Source organism: Callithrix jacchus, chromosome 19 (assembly GCF_049354715.1).
Source record: "Callithrix jacchus isolate 240 chromosome 19, calJac240_pri, whole genome shotgun sequence".
In the NCBI taxonomy this organism is placed as follows: Eukaryota; Metazoa; Chordata; class Mammalia; order Primates; family Cebidae; genus Callithrix; species Callithrix jacchus.
In genome coordinates, this window is record NC_133520.1 from 19,472,564 (window position 1) to 19,493,007 (window position 20,444).

The following is a 20,444-nucleotide window of genomic DNA, read 5'->3' on the forward strand; positions in this document are numbered from 1 at the left end:
TTTTCTGACAGATTACATTCAGAGCAATTTTGTTTATAACATTGGGATGCCTAGATAATATTTAGATTTTTTCGATTCGGGGAATATAAGAATTTCTGTATTTTACATGAGAGAGCATACTGAGTTGGTGTATACACTCCAAAACAGAGTAGAATAAGGCATTGTATATTTTCTCAAACAGACTATATTGAGAGCCGTTTTCTTTTAACTTTGGGGTGCCTAAATGTTATTTAGATTTTTTTCGATTCGTGTAAAATTAGAATTTTGGTATTTTACATGAGAGAGCATATTGAGTTGGTGTATGTTCTACAAATTAAACTATAAAAGGGCATTGTATATTTTTTCTGACAGATTATATTCAGAGCAATTTTGCTTTTAACATTGGGGTGCCTAGGTAATGTTTAGATTTTTTTCGATTCATGTAAAATTAAAATTTCTTTATTTTACATGAGAGAGCATACTCAGTTGGTGTGTATACTCCAAAACAGAGTAGAATAAGGCATTGTATATTTTTTTAATAGACTATATGCAGCGCCATTTTTTTTTAACTTTGGGGCCCCTAGATATTGTTTAGATTTTTTTCGATTCGCTCAAATATATAATTTCTGTATTTTACATGAGAGAGCATATGGAGTTGGTGTATATACTCCAAAACAAAGTAGAATATGGCGTTGTATATTTATTCTGACATATTATATTCAGAGCTGTTTTGTTTTTAACATTGGGGTGCCTAGATAATATTTAGATTTTTTCGATTCAGGTACAATTAGAATTTCTTTATTTTACATGAGAGTGCATATTGAATTGGTGTATATACTCCAAAACAGAGTACAAAAGGGCATTGTATATTTTTTCTGAAAGATTATATTCAAAGCAATTTTGTTTTTAACATTGGGGTGCCTAGATAATATTTAGATTTTTTCGATTCCAGTAAAAGTAGAATTTCTGTATTTTACATGAGAGAGCATACTGAGTTGGTGTATATAATCCAAAACAAAGTAGAATAAGGAATTATATATTTTTTCTAACAGACTATACTGAGAGCCATTTTATTTTAACTTTGGGTCGCATAGCTATCATTTAGATTATTTTCGATTCACGTTAATTTAGAATTTCGGTATTTTACATGAGAAAGCATACTTAGTTGGTGTATATACTCCAAAAAAAGAGTAGAAAAGGGCATTGTATATTTTTTCTGACAGATTGTATTCAGTGAAATTTTGCTTTTAACATTCGGGTGCCTAGATAATATTTAGATCTTTTTCAATTCACTTAAAATTAGCATTTCTGTATTTTACATGAGAGAGCATACTGACTTGGTGTATATACTCCAAAACAGACTACAATAAGGCATTGTATATTTTTTCTGACAGATTATATTCAGAGCAATTATGCTTTTAACATTAAGGTGCCTAGATAATTTTTAGGTTTTATTCGATTCGCTTAAATATAGAATTTCTGTATTTTACATGAGAGAGCATATGGAGTTGGTGTATATACTTTAAAACAGAGTAGAATAGGGCATTGTATATTTTTTCTGACAAATTATATTAAGAGCAATTTTTGTTTTAACATTGGGATGCTTAGATAATATTTAGATTATTTCGATTCGGGGAGTATAAGAATTTCTGTATTTTACATGAGAGAGCATACTCAGTTGGTGTATATACTCTCAAACAAAGTAGAATAAGGCATTGTATATTTTTTCTAACAGACTATATTTTAAGCCATTTTCTTTTAACATTGGGGTGCCTAGATAATATTTAGATATTTTCAATTCGGGTAAAATTAAAATTTCTATATTTTACATGAGAGAGCATACTGAGTGGGTGTATATACTCCAAAACAGAGTAGAATAAGGCATTGTATATATTTTTTTTACAGACTATATTCAGAGCCAATTTCTTATAACTAAGGGGCGCCTAGATATTATTTAGATTTTTTTCGATTCGTGTAAAATTAGAATTTCGGTATTTTACATGATAGGGCATACTGAGTTTGTGTATATAGTCCAAAACAGAGTAGAATCGGGCATTGTATTTTTTTTTCTAACAGACTATATTCAGAGCCATTTTCTTTTAACTATGGGGCGCCTAGATATTATTTAGATTTTTTTCGATTCGCGTAAAATTAGAATTTCGGTATTTTACATGAGAGAGCATATTGAGTTGGTGTATATACTACAAAAAAGAGTAAAAAAGGGCATTGTACATTTTTTCTGACAGATTATATTCAGAACAATTTTGCTTTTAACATTGGGTTGCCTAGATAATATTTAGATTTTTTCAATTCGGGTAAAATTAGAATTTCTCTATTTTACATGAGAGAGCATATTGAGTTGGTGTATATACTCAAAAACAGAGTAGAAAATGACATTGTATATTTTTTCTGACAGATTATATTCAGAGCAATTTTGCTTTTAACATTGGGGTGCCTATATAAAATTTAGATTTTCTTCAATTCACGTAAATTTTGAATTTTTGTATTTTATATGAGAGACCATACTGAGTTGGTGTATATACTCCAAAACAGAGTAGAATAAGGCGTTGTATTTTTTGTCTACCAGACTATATTCAGGACCATTTTCTTTTATTTTTGGTGTGCCTAGATATTATTTAGAATTTTTTCGATTCACGTAATATCAGAATTTTGGTATTTTACATGGGAGAGTATATTGAGTTGGTGTATATACTCCAAAACAGAGTAGAAGAGGGCATTGTGTATTTTCTCTGACAGATTATATTCAGAGCTATATTGTTTTTAACATTGGGGTGCCTAGATAATATTTAGATGTTTTTGATTTGCTTAAATATAGAATTTCTGTATTTTACATGAGAGAGCATATTGAGTTAATGTATATACTCCAAAACAGAGTACAATATGGCATTGTATATTTTTTCTGACAGATTATATTCAGAGAATTTTTGTTTTTAACATTGGGGTGTCTAAATAATATTTAGATTTTTTTCAATTCGCTTAAATATAGAATTTCTGTATTTTACATGAGAGAGCATATTGAGTTGGTGTATATACTCCAAAACAGAGTAGAATAGCACATTGTATATTTTTTTCTGACAGATTATATTCAGAGCAATTTTGTTTTTAACATTGGGGTGACTATATAATATTTAGATTTTTTCAATTCTGGTAAAATTAAAATTTCTCTATTTTACATGAGAGAGCATACTGAGTTGGTGTATATACTCAAAAACAGAGTAGAATAAGGCATTGTATATTTTTTCTAACAGACTATAGTCACAGCCATTTTCTTTAAACTTTGGGGCGCCTAGATATTATTTAGAATTTTTTCGATTCGCGTAAAATTAGAATTTCGGTATTTTACATGAGAGAGCATACTGAGGTGGTGTATATACTCCAAAACACAGTAGAATAAGACATTCTATATTTTCTCTAACAGACTATATACAGAGCCATTTTCTTTTAACTTTTTAGTGCCTAGATATTATTTAGATTTTTTTCGATTCATATAAAATTAGAATTTCGGTATTTTACATGAGAGAGAATATTGAGTTTTTTTATATACTACAAAAAAGAGGAGAAAAGGGCATTGTATATTGTTTCGGACAGATTATATTCATAGAAATTTTCTTTTTGTCATGGGGGTGCCTAGATAAAATTTAGATTTTTTTGATTTGTGTAGAATTAGTATTTCTGTATTTTACATGAGAGAGCATATTGAGTTGGTGTATATACTACAAAACAGAGTATAAAAGGGCATTGTATATTTTGTCTGAGAGATTATAATCAGAGCAATTTTGCTTTTAACATTGGGGTGACTTGATAATATTTAGATTTTTTTCGATTCACCTAAAATTTTAATTTCGGTATTTTACATGAGAGAGCATACTCAGTTGGTTTATATACTTCAAAACAGAGTAGAATAGTGCATTGTACATTTTTTCTGACAGATGATATTTAGAGAAATTTTGTTTTTAACAATGGGGTTCTTAGATAATATTTAGATTTTTTCGATTCGGGTAAAATTAGAATTTCTGTATTTTACATGATAGAGCATACTGAGTTGGTGTATATACTCCAAAAGGGAGTAGAATAAGTCATTGTATATTTTTTTTTTACAGACTATATTCACATCCATTTATTTATAACTATGGGGCGCCTAGATATTATTTAAATTTTTTTGATTCGCATAAAACTAGAATTTCAGTATTTTAAATGAGAGAGCATGCTGAGTTTGTGTATATACTCCAAAACAGAGTAGAATAGGGCATTGTATATTTTTTCTAACAGACTATATTCAGAGCCATTTTCTTTTAACTATGGGTTGCCTAGATATTATTTAAATTTTTTTCGATTAGCCTAAAATTAGAATTTCGGTATTTTACATGAGAGAGCATATGGAGTTGATGTATATACTCCAAAACAGAGTGGTATACGGTATTGTATCTTTTTTCTGACAGATTATATTCAGAGCAATTTTGTTTTTAACAATGTTGTGCCTAGATAATATTTAAATTTTTTCGATTTGTGTAAAATTAGAATATCTGTGTTTTACATGAGAGAGCATACTGAGTTGGTGTATGTACTCCACAACAGAGTAGAATAAGGCATTGTATATTTTTTCTTACAGACTATATTCAGAGCCAATTTCTTTTAACTTTGGGGTGCCTAGATATTATTTAGAATTTTTCGCTTCGCGTAAATTTAGAATTTCGGTATTTTACATGAGAGAGCATACCGAGTTGGTGTATATACTCCAAAATAGAGTAGAATAAGGCATTGTATATTTTTTCTAAGAGACTACATTCAGAGCCATTTTCTTTTAACTTTGGAGTTCCTAGATATTATTTAGATTTTTTTCAATTCGCGTAAAATTAGAATTTCTGTATTTTAAATGAGAGAGAATATTGAGTTAGTGTATATACTACAAAACAGAGTAGAAAAAAGCATTGTATATTTTTTATGACAGATTATAGTCAGAGCAATTTTGCTTTTAACATTGGGGTGCCTAGATAATATTTAGATTTTTTTTGATTCACTTGTATATAGAATTTCTGTATTTTACAACGGAGAAAATATGGAGTTGGTGTATATACTCCAAAACAGAGTAGAATAGGGCATTTTATATTTTTTATGACAGATTATAATCAGAGAAATTTTGTTTTTAACATTGGGGTGCCTAGAAAATATTTAGATTTATTCGATTCGGTTAAAATTAGAATTTCTGTATTTTACATGAGAGAGCATACTGAGTTGGTGTATATACTCCAAAACAGAGTAGAATAAAGCATTGTATATTTTTTCTAACAGAGTATATTCAGAGCCATTTTCCTTTAACATTGGGGCACCTAGATATTATTGAGATATTTTTCGATTCGCGAAAATTAGAATTTCGGTATTTCACATGAGAGAGCATAAGGAGTTGGCGTATATACTCCAAAACAGAGTAGAATAAGGGATTGTATATTTTTTCTGACAGATTATATTCAGAGCAATTTTGCTTTTAACATTGGGGTGCCTAGATAATATTTAGATTTTGTTCGATTCGCTGAAATATAGAATTTCTGTATTTTTCATGAGAGAGCATATGGAGTTGGTGTATATACTCCAAAACAGAGTAAAATAGGGCGTTGTATATTTTTTTTGACAGATTATATTCAGAGAAATTTTGTTTTTAACATTGGGGTGCCTAGATAATATTTAGATTTTTTTGATTCGGGTAAAAGTTGAATTTCTGTATTTTACATGAGAGAGCATACTGAGTTGGTGTATATACTCCAAAACAGAGTAGAATAAGGCATTGTATGTTTTTTCTAACAAACTATATTCATAGTCATTTTCTTTTAACTTTCATTCAAGTAGATATAATTGAGATTTTTTTCGATTTGCTTAAAATTTGAATTTCGGTATTTTACCTGAGAGAGCATATTGAGTTAGTATGTGTACTACAAAACAGAGTAGAAGAGGGCATTGTATATTTTTTCTGACAGATTATATTCAGAGCAATTTTTCTTTTAACATTGGGGTGCCTAAATAATATTTAGATTTTTTTCGATTCACGTAAAATTAGAATATCGGTATTTTACATGAGAGAGCATACTGAGTTGGTGTATATACTCAGAAACCGAGTAGAATAAGGCATTGTATATTTTCTCTTAAAGATTATATTCAGAGCAATTTTGTTTATAACATTGGGGTGCCTAGATAATATTTAGGTTTTTCGATTCGGGTAAAAATCGAATTTCGTTATTTTACTTGAGAGAGCATATTGAGTTGGTGTATATACTCCAAAACAAAGTAGAATAGGTCATGGTATAATTTTTCAGACAGATTATATTCAGAGCAATTTTGGTTCTAACATTGGGGTGCCTAGATAATATTTAGATTTTTTCGATTCCCTTAAATAAAAAGTTTCTGTATTTTACATGAGAGAACATACGGAGTTGGTGTATATACTCCAAAACAGAGTAGAATAGGACTTTTTATATTTTTTCTGACAGATTATATTCAGAGCAATTTAGTTGTTAACATTGTGGTGCCCAGATAATATTTAGGTTTTTTCAATTCGGGTAAAATGTGAATTTCTGTATTTTTCATCAGAGGGCATACTGAGTTGGTGTATATACTCCGAAACAAAGTAGAATAAGGCAGTGTATATATTTTCTAACAGAGAATATTCAGAGCCATTTTCTTTTAAGTTTCGGGTGAGTAGATATTATTGAGAATTTTTTCGATTTGCTTAAAATTCGAATTTCGGTATTTTACCTGAGAGAGCATATTGAGTTCGTATATATACTACAAAACAGAGTAGAAAAGGGCATTGTATATTTTTTCTGACAGATTATATTCAGAGCAATTTTGTTTTTAACATTGGGGTGCCTAGATAATATTTAGATTTTTTTCGATTCGCTGAAATATAGAATTTCTTAATTTTACATGAGAGAGCATATGGAGTTGGTGTATATACTCCAAAACAGAGTAAAATAGGGCATTGTATATTTCTTCAGACAGATTATATTCAGAGCAATTTTGTTTTTAACATTGGGGTGCCTAGATAATATTTAGATTTTTTCTATTCAGGTAAAATTAGAATTTCAGTATTTTACATGAGAGAGCATACTGAGTTGGTGTATATACTCCAAAACAAAGTAGAATAAGGCATTGTATATTTTTTTAATTGACTATATTCAGAGCCATTTTCTTTTGTCTTTGGGGCGCCTAGATATTATTGAGATTTTTTTCGATTTGCGTAAAATTAGAATTTCGGTATTTTACATTAGAGAGCATATTCAGTTGGTTTATATACTCCAAAACAGAGAAGAATAAGGCATTGTATATTTTTTCGAAGAGACTATATTCAGAGCAATTTTGTTTTTAACATTGGGGTGCCTAGATAATATTTAGATTATTTTCGATTCGCTTAAATATAGAATTTCTGTATTTTACATGATAGAGCATATTGAGTTGGTGTATAAACTCCAAAACAGAGTAGAAATAAGCACTGTATATTTTATCTGACAGATAATATTCAGAGCAATTTTACTTTTAACATTCGGGTGCCTAGATAATATTTAGATTTTTTTCGATTCACGTAAATTTAGAATTTCGGTATTTTACATGAGAGAGCATACTGAGTTGGTGTATATACTCCAAAACCGAGTAGAATTAGGCATTGTTTATTTTTTGTAACAAACTATATTAAGAGCCATTTTCTTTTAACTTTGGGGCGCCTAGATATTATTTAATTTTTTTCGATTCACGTAAAATTATGATTTCGCTATTTTACAGGAGAGAGCATATTGAGTTGGTGTATATACTACAAAACAGAGTAGAAAAGGGCATTGTATATTTCTTCTGACAGATTATATTCAGAGCAATTTTGCTTTTAACGTTGTGGTCCCTAGATAATATTTAGATTTTTTTCGATTCACGTAAAATTAGAATTTCGGTATTTTACATGAGAGAGCATACTGAGTTGGTGAATATACTCCAAAACAGAGTAGAATTAGGCATTGTATATTTTTTCTAACAGACTATATTCAGAGCCATTTTTTTTTAACTTTGGTGCGCCTAGATATTATTTAGATTTTTTTCGATTCGCGTAAAATTAGGATTTTGCTATTTTACAGGAGAGAGCATATTGAGTTGGTGTATATACTACAAAACAGATTATAAAAGGGCATTGTATATTTTTTCTGACAGATTATAATCAGAGCAATTTTCCTTATAACATTGGGGTGCCTAGATAATATTTACATTTTTTTCGATTCACATAAATTTAGAATTTCTTTATTTTACATGAGAGAGCATAGTGAGTTGGTGTATATACTGCAAAACAGAGTAGAATAAGGCATTGTATATTTTTTCTAACAGAGGATATTCAGTGCCATTTTTTTTCAACTTTGGGGCACCTAGATATTATTTAGATTTTTTTCGATTCGTGTAAAATTAGGATTTCGCTATTATACAGGACAGAGCATATTAAGTTTTTTTATATACTACAAACCAGAGTAGAAAAGGGCATTGTATATTTCTTCTGACAGATTATATTCAGTGCAATTTTTCTTTTAACCTTGTGGTCCATAGATAATATTTAGATTTTTTTCGATTCGCTTAAATATATTATTTCTGTATTTTACATGAGAGAGCATATGGAGATGGTGTATATACTCAAAAAAGAGTAGAATAGGGCATTGTATATTTTTTATGAAAGAGCAATTTTATATTCAGAGCAATTTTGTTTTTAACATTGAGGTGCCTATATACTTAGAATTTTTTCTATTCACTTAAAGTTAGGATTTTGTTATTTTACATCAGAGAGCATAGTGAGTTGGTGTATATACTACAAAACAAAGTAGAATAAGGCTTTGTACATATTCTCTAACAGAATGTATTCAGAGCCATTTTCATTTAACTTTGGGGAGCCTAGATATTATTTAGATTTATTTCGATTCACGTAAAATTAGAATTTCTGTATTTTATTTAAGGGAGCATATTGAGTTGGTGTATATACTACAAAACAGAGTAGAAAAGGGCATTGTATATTTTTTCTGACAGATTATATTCAGAGCAATTTTGTTTTTAACATTGGGGTGCCTAGATAATATTTTCATTTTTTTCGATTCTTTTAAAATTAGAATTTTGGTATTTTACATGAGAGAGCATACTGAGTTGGTGTATATACTCAAAAACATAGTAGAATAAGGCATTGTATATTTTTTATAACAGGCTATATTTCGAGCCATTTTCTTTAAACTTTGGGGCACCTAGATATTATTTAGATTTTTTTTAAGTTTGCGTACAATTAGAATTTCGGTATTTTACATGAGAGAGCATATGGAGTTGGTGTATATACTCCAAAACAGAGTAGAAAAGGGCATTGTATATTTTGTGTGACAGATTATATTCAGAGCAATTTTGCATTTAACATTGGGGTGCCTAGATAATATTTAGATTGTTTTCGATTCACTTAAATATAGAAATATTTATTTTTTATGAGAGAGCATATGGAGTTGGTGTATATACTCCAAAACAGAGTAGAATAGGCCATTGTATATTTTTTCTGACAGATTATATTCAGAGGAATTTTGTTTTAACATCGGGGTGCCTAGATAATATTTAGCTTTTTTCGATTCAGGTAAAATTTGAATTTCTGTATTTTATATGAGAGAGCATACTGAGTTGGTGTATATACTCCAAAACAGAGTAGAATGAGGCATTGTATATTTTTTCTAACAGACTGTATTCATAGCCATTTTCTTTTAAGTTTCGGGCGCCTAGATATTATTTAGATTTTTTTCAATTCACGTAGAATTAGAATTATTGTATTTTACATGAGAGAGCATATTGAGTTGGTGTACATACTCCAAAACAGAGTAGAAAAGGGCATTGTATATTTTGTTTGACAGACTATATTCAGAGCAATTTTGCTGTTAACATTCGGGTGCCTAGATAATATTTAGATTTTATTCGATTCATGTAAAATTAGAATTTCGGTATTTTACATGAAAGAGCATATTGAGTTGGTTTATATACAGCAAAACAGAGTAGAAAAGGGCAATGTATATTTTTTCTGACAGATTATAATCGGAGCAATTTTGCTTTTAACATTTGTGTGCCTAGATAATATTTAGATTTTTTTCGATTCGCTTAAATATTGAATTTTTGTATTTTACCTGAGAGGGCATATGGAGTTGGTGTATATAGTCCAAAACAGAGTAGAATAGGGTATTGTATATTTTATCTGAAATATTATATTCAGAGCACATTTGATTTTAACATTGGGGTGCCTAGATAATATTTAGAGTTTTTTCGAGTCACATAAAATTAGAATTTCTTTATTTTACATGGGAGAGCATACTGAGTTGGTGTATATACTCCAAAACAGAGTAGAATAAGGCATTGTACATTTTTTCTAACAAACTATATTCAGAGCCATTTTTTTTAACTTTCAGGCCCCTAGATATTATTTAGATTTTTTTCGATTTGCTTAAATATAGAATTTCTGTATTTTACATGAGAGAGCATATTGAGTTGGTGTATATAATCCAAAACAGAGTAGAATAGGGCATTGGATATTTTTTCTGACAGATTATATTCAGAGATATTTTGTTTTTAACATTGGGGGCCTAGATAATATTTAGAATTTTTTCGATTCACGTAAAATTAGAATTTCTGTATTTTACATGAGAGAGCATACTGAGTTGGTGTATATATTCCAAAGCAGAGTAGAACAAGGCATTGTATATTTTTTCTAACAGACTATATTCTGAGCCATTTTCTTTGAACTTTGGGATGCCTAGATATTATTTAGATTTTTTTCGATTCACGTAAAATTTGAATTTCGGTATTTTACATGAGAGAGCATATTGAGTTGGTGTATGTATCCCAAAACACAGTAGAAAACAGCATTGTACATTTCTTCTGACAGATTATATTCAGAGCCATTTTCTCTCAACACTGGGGTGCCTAGATAATATTAAGATTTATTTCGATTCATGTAAAATTAGAATTTCGGTATTTTCTTGTTAGAGCATAAGAGTTGGTGTATAAACTCCGAAACAGAGTAGAAAAGTGCATTGTATATTTTTTCTGGCAGATTATATTCAGAGCAGTTTTGCTTTTAACATTAGGGTGCCTAGATAATATTTAGATTTTATTCGATTAGCGTAAATTCGAATTTCGGTGTTTTGCATGAGAGATCATATTGACTTGGTGTATATACTCCAAAACAGAGTAGAAAAGGGCATTTTATATTTTTTTGACAGATTATATTCAGAGCAATTTTGAATTTAACATTGGCGTGCCTAGATAATATTTAGATTTCTTTGTATTCGCGTAAAATTAGAATTTTGGTATTTTACATGAGAGAGCATATTGAGTTGTTGTATATACTCTGAAACAGAGTAGAAAAGGGCATTGAATATTTTTTCTAACAGATTATATTCAGAGTAAATTTGATTTTAACATTGGAGTGCCTAGATTATATTTACATTTATTTCGATTCACGTAATTTTAGAATTTCAGTATTTTACATGAGAGAGCATATTGAGTTGGTGTATATACTCTAAAACATAGTAGAAAAGGGCATTGTGTATTTTTTTTTGGCAGATTATACTCATAGCAATTTTACTTTTAACATTGGGGTGCCTAGATAGTATTTAGATTTTTTTCGATTCATGTAAATTTAGAATTTCGGTATTTTACATGAGAGAGCATATTGAGTTGGTGTATATACTCCAAAACAGAGTAGAATAGGGCATTGTATATTTTTTATGACAGACTATATTCAGAGCAAGTTTTCTTTTAACATTGGGTTGCCTAGATTATATTTACATTTTTTTTGAATCACGTAAATTTAGAATTTCAGTATTTTACATGGGAGAGCGTATTGAGTTGGTGTATATACTCCAAAACAGAGTTGAATACGCCATTGTATATTTTTTCTGACAGATTATATTCAGAGCAATTTTGCTTTTAACATTGGGGTGCCTAGATAATATTGAGATTTTTTTCGATTCGCTTAAATGTAGAATTTCTGTACTTTACATGAGAGAGCATATTGACTTGGTGCATATACTCCAAAACAGAGTAGAAAAGAGCATTGTATATTTTTTCTGACAGATTATATTCAGAGCAATTTTGTTTTTTACATTGGGGTGCCTAGATAATATTTAGATTTTATTTGATTCGCATAAATTTAGAATTGCGGTATTTTACATGAGAGAGCATATTGAGTTGGTGTACATACTACAAAACTGAGTAGAGAAAGGCATTGTATATTTTCTCTGACAGTTTATACTCAGAGCCATTTTCTTTTAAAATTGAGGTACCTAGATAATATTTAGATGTTTTTCGATTTGCGAAAATTTACAATTTCGGTATTTTACATGAGAGAGCATATTGAGTTGGTGTATATATTTCAAAACAGAGTAGAAAAGGGGATTTTATATTTTTTCTGACAGTCTATATTCACAACAATTTTTTTATTAAAATTGGGTTGCCTATATAATATTTAGATTATATTCGATTAGCGTAAATTAGAATTTCGGTGTTTTACATGAGAGATCATATTGACTTGGTGTATATACTCCAAAACAGAGTAGAAAAGAGCATTGTATATTTTTTATGACAGATTATATTCAGAGCAATTTTGGTTTTAACATTGGAGTGCCTAGATAATATTAAGCTTTTTTTGGATTCGTGTAAATTTAGAATTTCTGTATTTTACATGAGAGAGCATATTGAGTTGGTGTATATATTCCAAAACAGAGTTGAAAAAATCATTGTATATTTTTTCTGACAGAGTAATTTTGCTTTTAACATTGGGGTGCCTAGGTATTAGTTAGATTTTTTTCGATTCTTTTAAACTTAGAATTTCAGTATTTTACATGAGAGAGCATATTGAGTTGGTGTATATACTGCAATACAGAGTAGAAAAGAACATTGTATGTTTTTTCTGACTTATTGTATTCATAGCCATCTTCTTTTAACATTGGGGTGCCTAGATTATATTTAGATTTTTTGCGATTCACGTATAATTAGAATTTCATTATTTTAAATGAGAGATCACCTTAAGTTGGTGTATATACTACAAAACAGCGTAGAAAAGGGCATTGTATATTTTTTCTGACAAATTATATTGAGAGCAATTTTGGATTTAACATTGGCGTGCCTAGATAATATTTAGATTTTTTTGGAATCGCATAAAATTAGAATTTCGGTATTTTACATGAGAGAGCTTATTGAGTTGGTGTATATACTCCAAAACCAAGTAGAAAAGGGCATTGTATATTTTCTCAAAGATTATATTCAGAGCAATTTTGCTTTTAATATTGGGGTGCCTAGATAATATTCAAAATATTTTCGATTAGCTTAAATGTTGAATTTTTGTATTTTATATGAGAGAGCATATTGAGTTGGTGTATATACTCCAAAACAGAGTAGAATAGGGCATTGTATATTATTGCTGACAGATTATATTCATAGCAATTTTGCTTTTAACATTGGGGTGTCTAGATAATGTTTAGATTTCTTTCGATTCACGTAAATTTAGAATTTCGATATTTTACATGAGAGAGTATATTGAGTTAGTGTATATACTCCAAAACAGAGTAGAAAAGGGCATTGTATATTTTTTCTCACAGATGATATTCAGAGCAATGTTGCTGTTAACAATGTGGTGCCTAGATAATATTTAGATTTTATTCGATTAGTGTAAATTTAGAATTAAGGTATTTTAATTGAGAGAGCATTTTGAGTTGGTGTATATACTCCAAAACAGAGTAGAAAATTGCATTTCATTTTATTTCTGAGAGATTATATTCATAGAAATTTTGCTCTTAACATTCGGGTGCCTAGATAATATGTAGATTTTTTTTGATTTGCGTAAAATTAAATTAGAATTTCGGTATTTTACATGAGAGAGAATATTGAGTTGGTGTATATACTCCAAAACAGAGCAGTAAAGGGCATTGTATATTTTTTCTGACAGATTATATTTAGGGCAATTCTGCTTTTAACATTGGGGTGCCTAGATGATATTTACATTTTTTACGATTTGCATAATTTTAGAATTTCGGTATTTTACATGAGAGAGCAAATTTAGTTGGTGTATATACTCTGAAACAGAGTAGAAAAGTGCATTGTATTTTTTTTCTGACAAATTATATTCAGAGCAATTTTGCTTTTATCATTGGCGTGCCTAGATAATATTTAGATTTTTATCGATTTGTGTTAAATTAGAATTTCGGTATTTTACATGCAAGAGCATATTGAGTTGGTGTATATACTACAAAACAGAGTATAAAAGGGAATTGTATATGTTCTCTGAAAGATTATATTCAGAGAGATTTTGCTTTTAACATTAAGGTGCCTAGATAATATTTAAATTTAATTCGATTCACATAAAATTAAAATTTCGATATTCTACATGAGAGAGCATATTGAGATGGTGTATATACACCAAAACAGTGTAGAAAAAGGCATTGTATATTTTTTCTGACATATTATATTCAGAGCAATGTTGCTGTTAACAATGGGGTGCCTAGATAATATTTAGATTTTATTCGATCAGCGTAAATTTAGAATTTAGGTATTTTACTTGAGAGAGCATATTGAGTTGGTGTATATACTCGAAAACAGAATAGAAAAGTGCATTTTTTATTATTTCTGACAGATTATATTCAGAAAAATTTTGCTGTTAACATTCGGGTGCCTAGATAATATGTAGATTTTTTTTTGATTCGTGTAAAATTGGAATTTCGGTATTTTACATGAGAGAGAATATTGAGTTGGTGTATATACTCCAAAACAGAGCAGAAAAGGGCATTGTATATTTTTTCTGACAGATTATATTCAGAGCAATTTTGCTTTTAACATTGGGGTACCTAGATAATATTTAGATTTTTTTCGATAGTCATAAATTTAGAATTTCGGTATTTTACATGAGAGAGCATATAGAGTTGGTGTATATAGTCCAAAACAAAGTAGAATAGGGTATTTTATATTTTTTCTGACAGATTATATTCAGATCAATTTTGCTTTTAACATTGGGGTGCCTAGATAATATTTAAATTATTTTCGATTAGCGTAAATTTAGAATTTTGTTATTTTACATAAGAAAGCATATTGAGTTTGTGTATATACTCTAAAACAAAGTTGAATAGGGCATTGTATATTATCTCTGTCAGTTTATATTCATAGCAATTTTGCTTTTAACATTGGGGTGCCTAGATTATATTTAGATTTGTTTCGATTCACGTAAAATTTGAATTTTGGAATTTTACATGAGAGAGCATATTGAGTTGGTGTATATCCTCCAAAACCGAGTAGAAAAGGGAATTGTATATTATTTCTGAAACACTATATTCCGAACAATTTTGCTTTTAACATTTGGGGACCTAGATAATATTTAGATTTTTTTCAATTCGCGTAAAATTTGAATTTCAGTATTTTACATGAGAGAGCATATTGAGTTGGTGTATATACTCTAAAAACGAGTAGAAAAGGGCATCGTGTATTATTTCTGAAAGATTATATTCAGAGCAATTTTGCTTTGAACATTGGGGTGCCTAGATAACATTCAAATTATTTTCGATTAGCGTAAATTTAGAATTTCTGTATTTTACATGAGAGAGCTTATTGAGTTGGTGTATAAACTCAAAAACAGTGTAGAATAGGGTATTGTATATTATTTCTGACAGATTATATTTATAGCAATTTTGCTTTTAACATTGGTGTGCCTAGATAATATTTATATTTTTTTCGATTCACGTAAATTTAGAATTTAGGTATTTTAATTGAGAGAGCCTATTGAGTTGGTGTATATACTCCAAAACAGAGTAGAGAAGTGCATTTTATTTTATTTCTGACAGACTATATTCAGAGAAATTTTGCTCATAACATTCGGGTGCTTAGATAATATGTAGATTTTTTTTGATTCTCGTAAAATGTGAATTTCGGTATTTTACAAGAGAGAGAATATTGAGTTGGTGTATATACTCCAAAACAGAGCAGAAAAGGGCATTGTATATTTTCTCTGACAGATTATATTCAGAGCCATTTTGTTTTTAACATTGGGGTACCTAGATAATATTTAGATTTTTTTTGATTCACGTATAATTAGAACTTCCGTATTTTATATGAGACAGCATATTGAGTTGGTGTATATACTCCAATACAGAGTAGAATAGAGCATTGTATATTTTTATTGAAAGATTATATTCAGAACAATTTTGCTTTTAACATTGGGGTGCCTAGATGATATTTAGATTTTTTTCGATTCGTCTAAAATTTTAATTTTGGAATTTTACATGAGAGAGGATATTGAGTTGGTGTATATACTTTAAAACAGAGTAGAAAACGGCATTGTATAATTTCTCTGACAGATTATATGCAGAGAAATTTTGCTTTTAACATTGGGGTGCCTAGATAATATTTAGATTATTTTCGATTCACGTAAAATTAGAATTTCGGATTTTACATGAGAGAGCATATTGAGTTGGTGTATCTACTCCAAAACAGATTAGAAAAAAGCATTGTATATTTTTCTGACAGATTATATTCAGAGAAATTTTGTTTTAATATTGGGGTACCTAGATAATATTTAGATTTATTTCGATTCTCATAAAATTAGAATTTCAGTATTTTACATGAGAGAGCATATTGAGTTTTTGTATATACTCCAAAACCGAGTAGAAAAGGGCATTGTATATTTTTTCTGAAACATTATATTCAAAACAATTTTGCTTTTATCATTGGAATGCGTAGATAATATTTAGATTATTTTTGATTCGCATAAAATTTGAATTTCGGTATTTTTCATGAGAGAGCATATTGAGTTGAGGTATATACTCCAAAACCGAGTAGAAAAGGGCATTGTATATTTTTTCTGAAAGACTATATTCAGAACAATTTTGCTTTTAACATTTGGTTGCCTAGATGATATTCAGATTTTATTTGATTCCCGTAAAATTTGAATTTCTTTATTTTACATGAGAGAGCATATTGAGTTGGTGTATATACTCTAAAAACGAGTAGAAAAGGGCATCGTATATTATTTCTGAAAGATTATATTCAGAGCAATGTTGCTTTTAACATTGGGGTGCCTAGATAATGTTAAGATTTTTTTCGATTTACGTTAAACTGGAATTTCTTTATTTTACATGAGAGAGCATATTGTGTTGTTGTATATACTCCAAAACAGAGTAGAATAGGGCATTGTATATTTTTTCTAACAGATATTGAGAGCAGTTTTGCTTTTAACATTGATGTGCCTAGATAATATTTAGATTTTTTTCGATACTCATAGAATTATAATTTCAGTATTTTACATGAGAGAGCAAATTGAGTTGGTTTATATACTCCAAAACAGTGTAGAAAAAAGCATTGTATATTTTTTCTGACAGATTATATTCAGAGCAATTTTGCTTTTAACATTGGGGTGCCTAGATAATATTTAGATTATTTTTGATTCGTGTAAAATTAGAATATCTGTATTTTACATGAGAGAGCATATTGAGTTGGTGTATATACTCCAAAACAGTGTAGAAAAAAGCATTGAATATTTTTTCTGACAGATTATATTCAGAGTAATTTCGCTTTTAACATTGGGGTGCCTTGATTATATGTACATTTTTTGATTCACGTAATTTTAGAATTTCGGTATTTTACATGAGAGAGCATTTTGTGTTGGTGTACATACTCCACAACAGGGTAGAAAATGGCATTATATATTTTCTCTAACAAATTATATTCAGAGCAATTTTGCTTCTAAAATTGGGGTGCCTAGATAATATATAGATTTTTTTTCGATTCGTGTAATATTTGAATTTTGATATTTTACATGAGAGCATATTGCGTTGGTGTATATACTCCAAAGAAGAGTAGAAAAGGGCATTCAATTTTTTTTGTGAAAGTTTGTATTGAGAGCAATTTTGCTTTTAACATTGGGGTGTCTAGATAATATTTACACTTCTTTCGATTCGTGTGAAATTAGAATTTCGGTAATTTACGTGAGAGAGCATGTTGAGTTGGTGTATATACTCCAAAACAGAGTAGAAAAGGGCATTGTATATTTTTTCTGAGAGTTTATATTGGGAGCAATTTTGCTTTTAACATGTGGTTGCCTAGATAATATTTAGGTTTGTTTCGATTCGCGTTAAATTGGAATATCTTTATTTTACATGAGAGAGCATATTGAGTTGGTGTATATACTTTAAAACCGAGTAGAAAAGGGTATTCTATATTTTTTCTGAAAGATTATATTCAAAGCAATTTTGCTTTTAACATTGGGGTGCATAGATAATATTCAAATTATTTTCGATTAGCGTAAATTTAGAATTTCGGTATTTTACATGGGAGAGCATATTGAGATGGTGTGTATACTCAGAAACAGAGTAGAATAGGGCATTGTATATTATTTCTGACAGATTATGTTTATAGCAATTTTGCTTTTAACATTGGGGTGCCTAGATAATATTTAGATTTCTTTCGATTCGCGTAAATTTAGAATTTTGATATTTTACATGAGAGAGCATATTGAGTTGGTGTATATACTCCAAAACAGTGTAGAAAAAACATTGTATATTTTTTCTGACAGATTATATTCAGAGCAATGTTGCTGTTAACAATGGGGTGCCTAGATAATATTTAGATTTTATTCGATGAGCGTAAATTCAGAATTTATGTATTTTAATGAAGAGACCATATTGAGTTGGGGTATATACTCCAAAACAGAGTAAAAAAGTGCATTTTATAATATTTATGACAGATTATATTCAGAGAAATTTTGCTCTTAACATTCGGGTGCTTAGATAATATGTAGATTTTTTTTTGATTTGCGTAAAATTAGAATTTCGGTATTTTACATAAGAGAGCATATTGAGTTGGTGTATATACTACAAAACAGAGAAGAAAAGGGCATGGCATATTTTTTATGACAAAATATATTCAGAGAAATTTTGCTTTTAACATTGGGGTGCCTAGAAAACATTTTAATTTTTTCGATTCGCATAAAATTAGAATTTCCGTATTTTACAGGAGAGAGCATATTGAGTTGGTGTATATACTCCAAAACACAGTCGAAAAGGTCATTGTATTTTTTTTCTGACAGATTATATTCACAGCAATTTTGCTTTTATCATTGCGGGCCCTAGATTATATTTAGGTATTTTTCGATTTGCATAAAATTAGAATTTCTGTATTTTACATGAGAGAGCACATTGATTTGGTGTATATACTCCAAAACAGAGTAGAGAAGAACATTGCATATTTTTTGACAGATTATATTCAGAGCAGATTTGCTTTTAACATTGGGGTGCCTAGATATCATTTAGAATTTTTTTGATTTTCGTAAATTGAGAATTTCGGTATTTTACATTAGAGAGCATATTGAGTTTATGTATATACTCCAAAACAGTGTAGAAATGGGCATTGTATATTTTCTCTGACAGATTATGTTCAGAGCAATTTTAATTTTAACATTTTGGTGCCTAGATAATATTTAGATTCTTGTTGATTCATGTAAAATTAGAATTTAGGTATTTTACCTTAGAGAGCATATTGAGTTGGTACATATACTACAAAACAAAGTAGAAATGGGCATTGTATATTTTTTCTGACAGGTTATATTCAGAGAAATTTTGCTTTTAACATTGGGGTGCCTAGATAATAGTTAGATTTGTTTCGATTCACGTAAATTTAGAATTACGGTATTTTACATGAGAGAGCATATTGAGTTGGTGTATATACTACAAAACAGAGTAGAATAGGGCATTGTATATTTTTATTGACAGATTATATTCAGAGCAGTTTTGCTTTTAACATTGGTGTGCCTAGATAATATTTAGTTTTTTTTCAATAATCGTAAAATTAGAATTTCAGTATTTTACTTGAGAGAGCAAATTGAGTTGGTTTATATACTCCAAAACATAGTAGAATAAAGCATTATATATTTTTTCTGACAGATTATATTGAGAGCAATTTTGCTTTTAACACTGGTGTGCCTAGATAATATTTAGATTTTTTGATTCACGTAAAATTAGAATTTTGGTATTTTACATGAGAGAGTATATTGAGTTGGTGTATATACTCCAAAACCGAGTAGAAAAAAGCATTGTATAATTTTTCTGATAGATTATATTCTGAACAATTTTGCTTTTAACATTGGGGTGCCTAGATAATATTTAGATTGTTTTTGATTCGCGTAAAATTAGAATTTCGGTATTTTACATTATAGAGCATATTGAGTTGGTGTATTTACTCCAAAACAGCATGGAAAAGGGCATTGTATACTTTTTATGACAGAATATATTCAGAGAAATTTTGCTTTAATCATTGGGATGCCTAGATAATATTTAGATTATTTTTGATTCGCATAAAATTAGAATTTCGGTATTTTACATGAGAGAGCATATTGACTTGGTGAATATACTCCAATAAAGAGTAGAAAAGGGCATTGTATA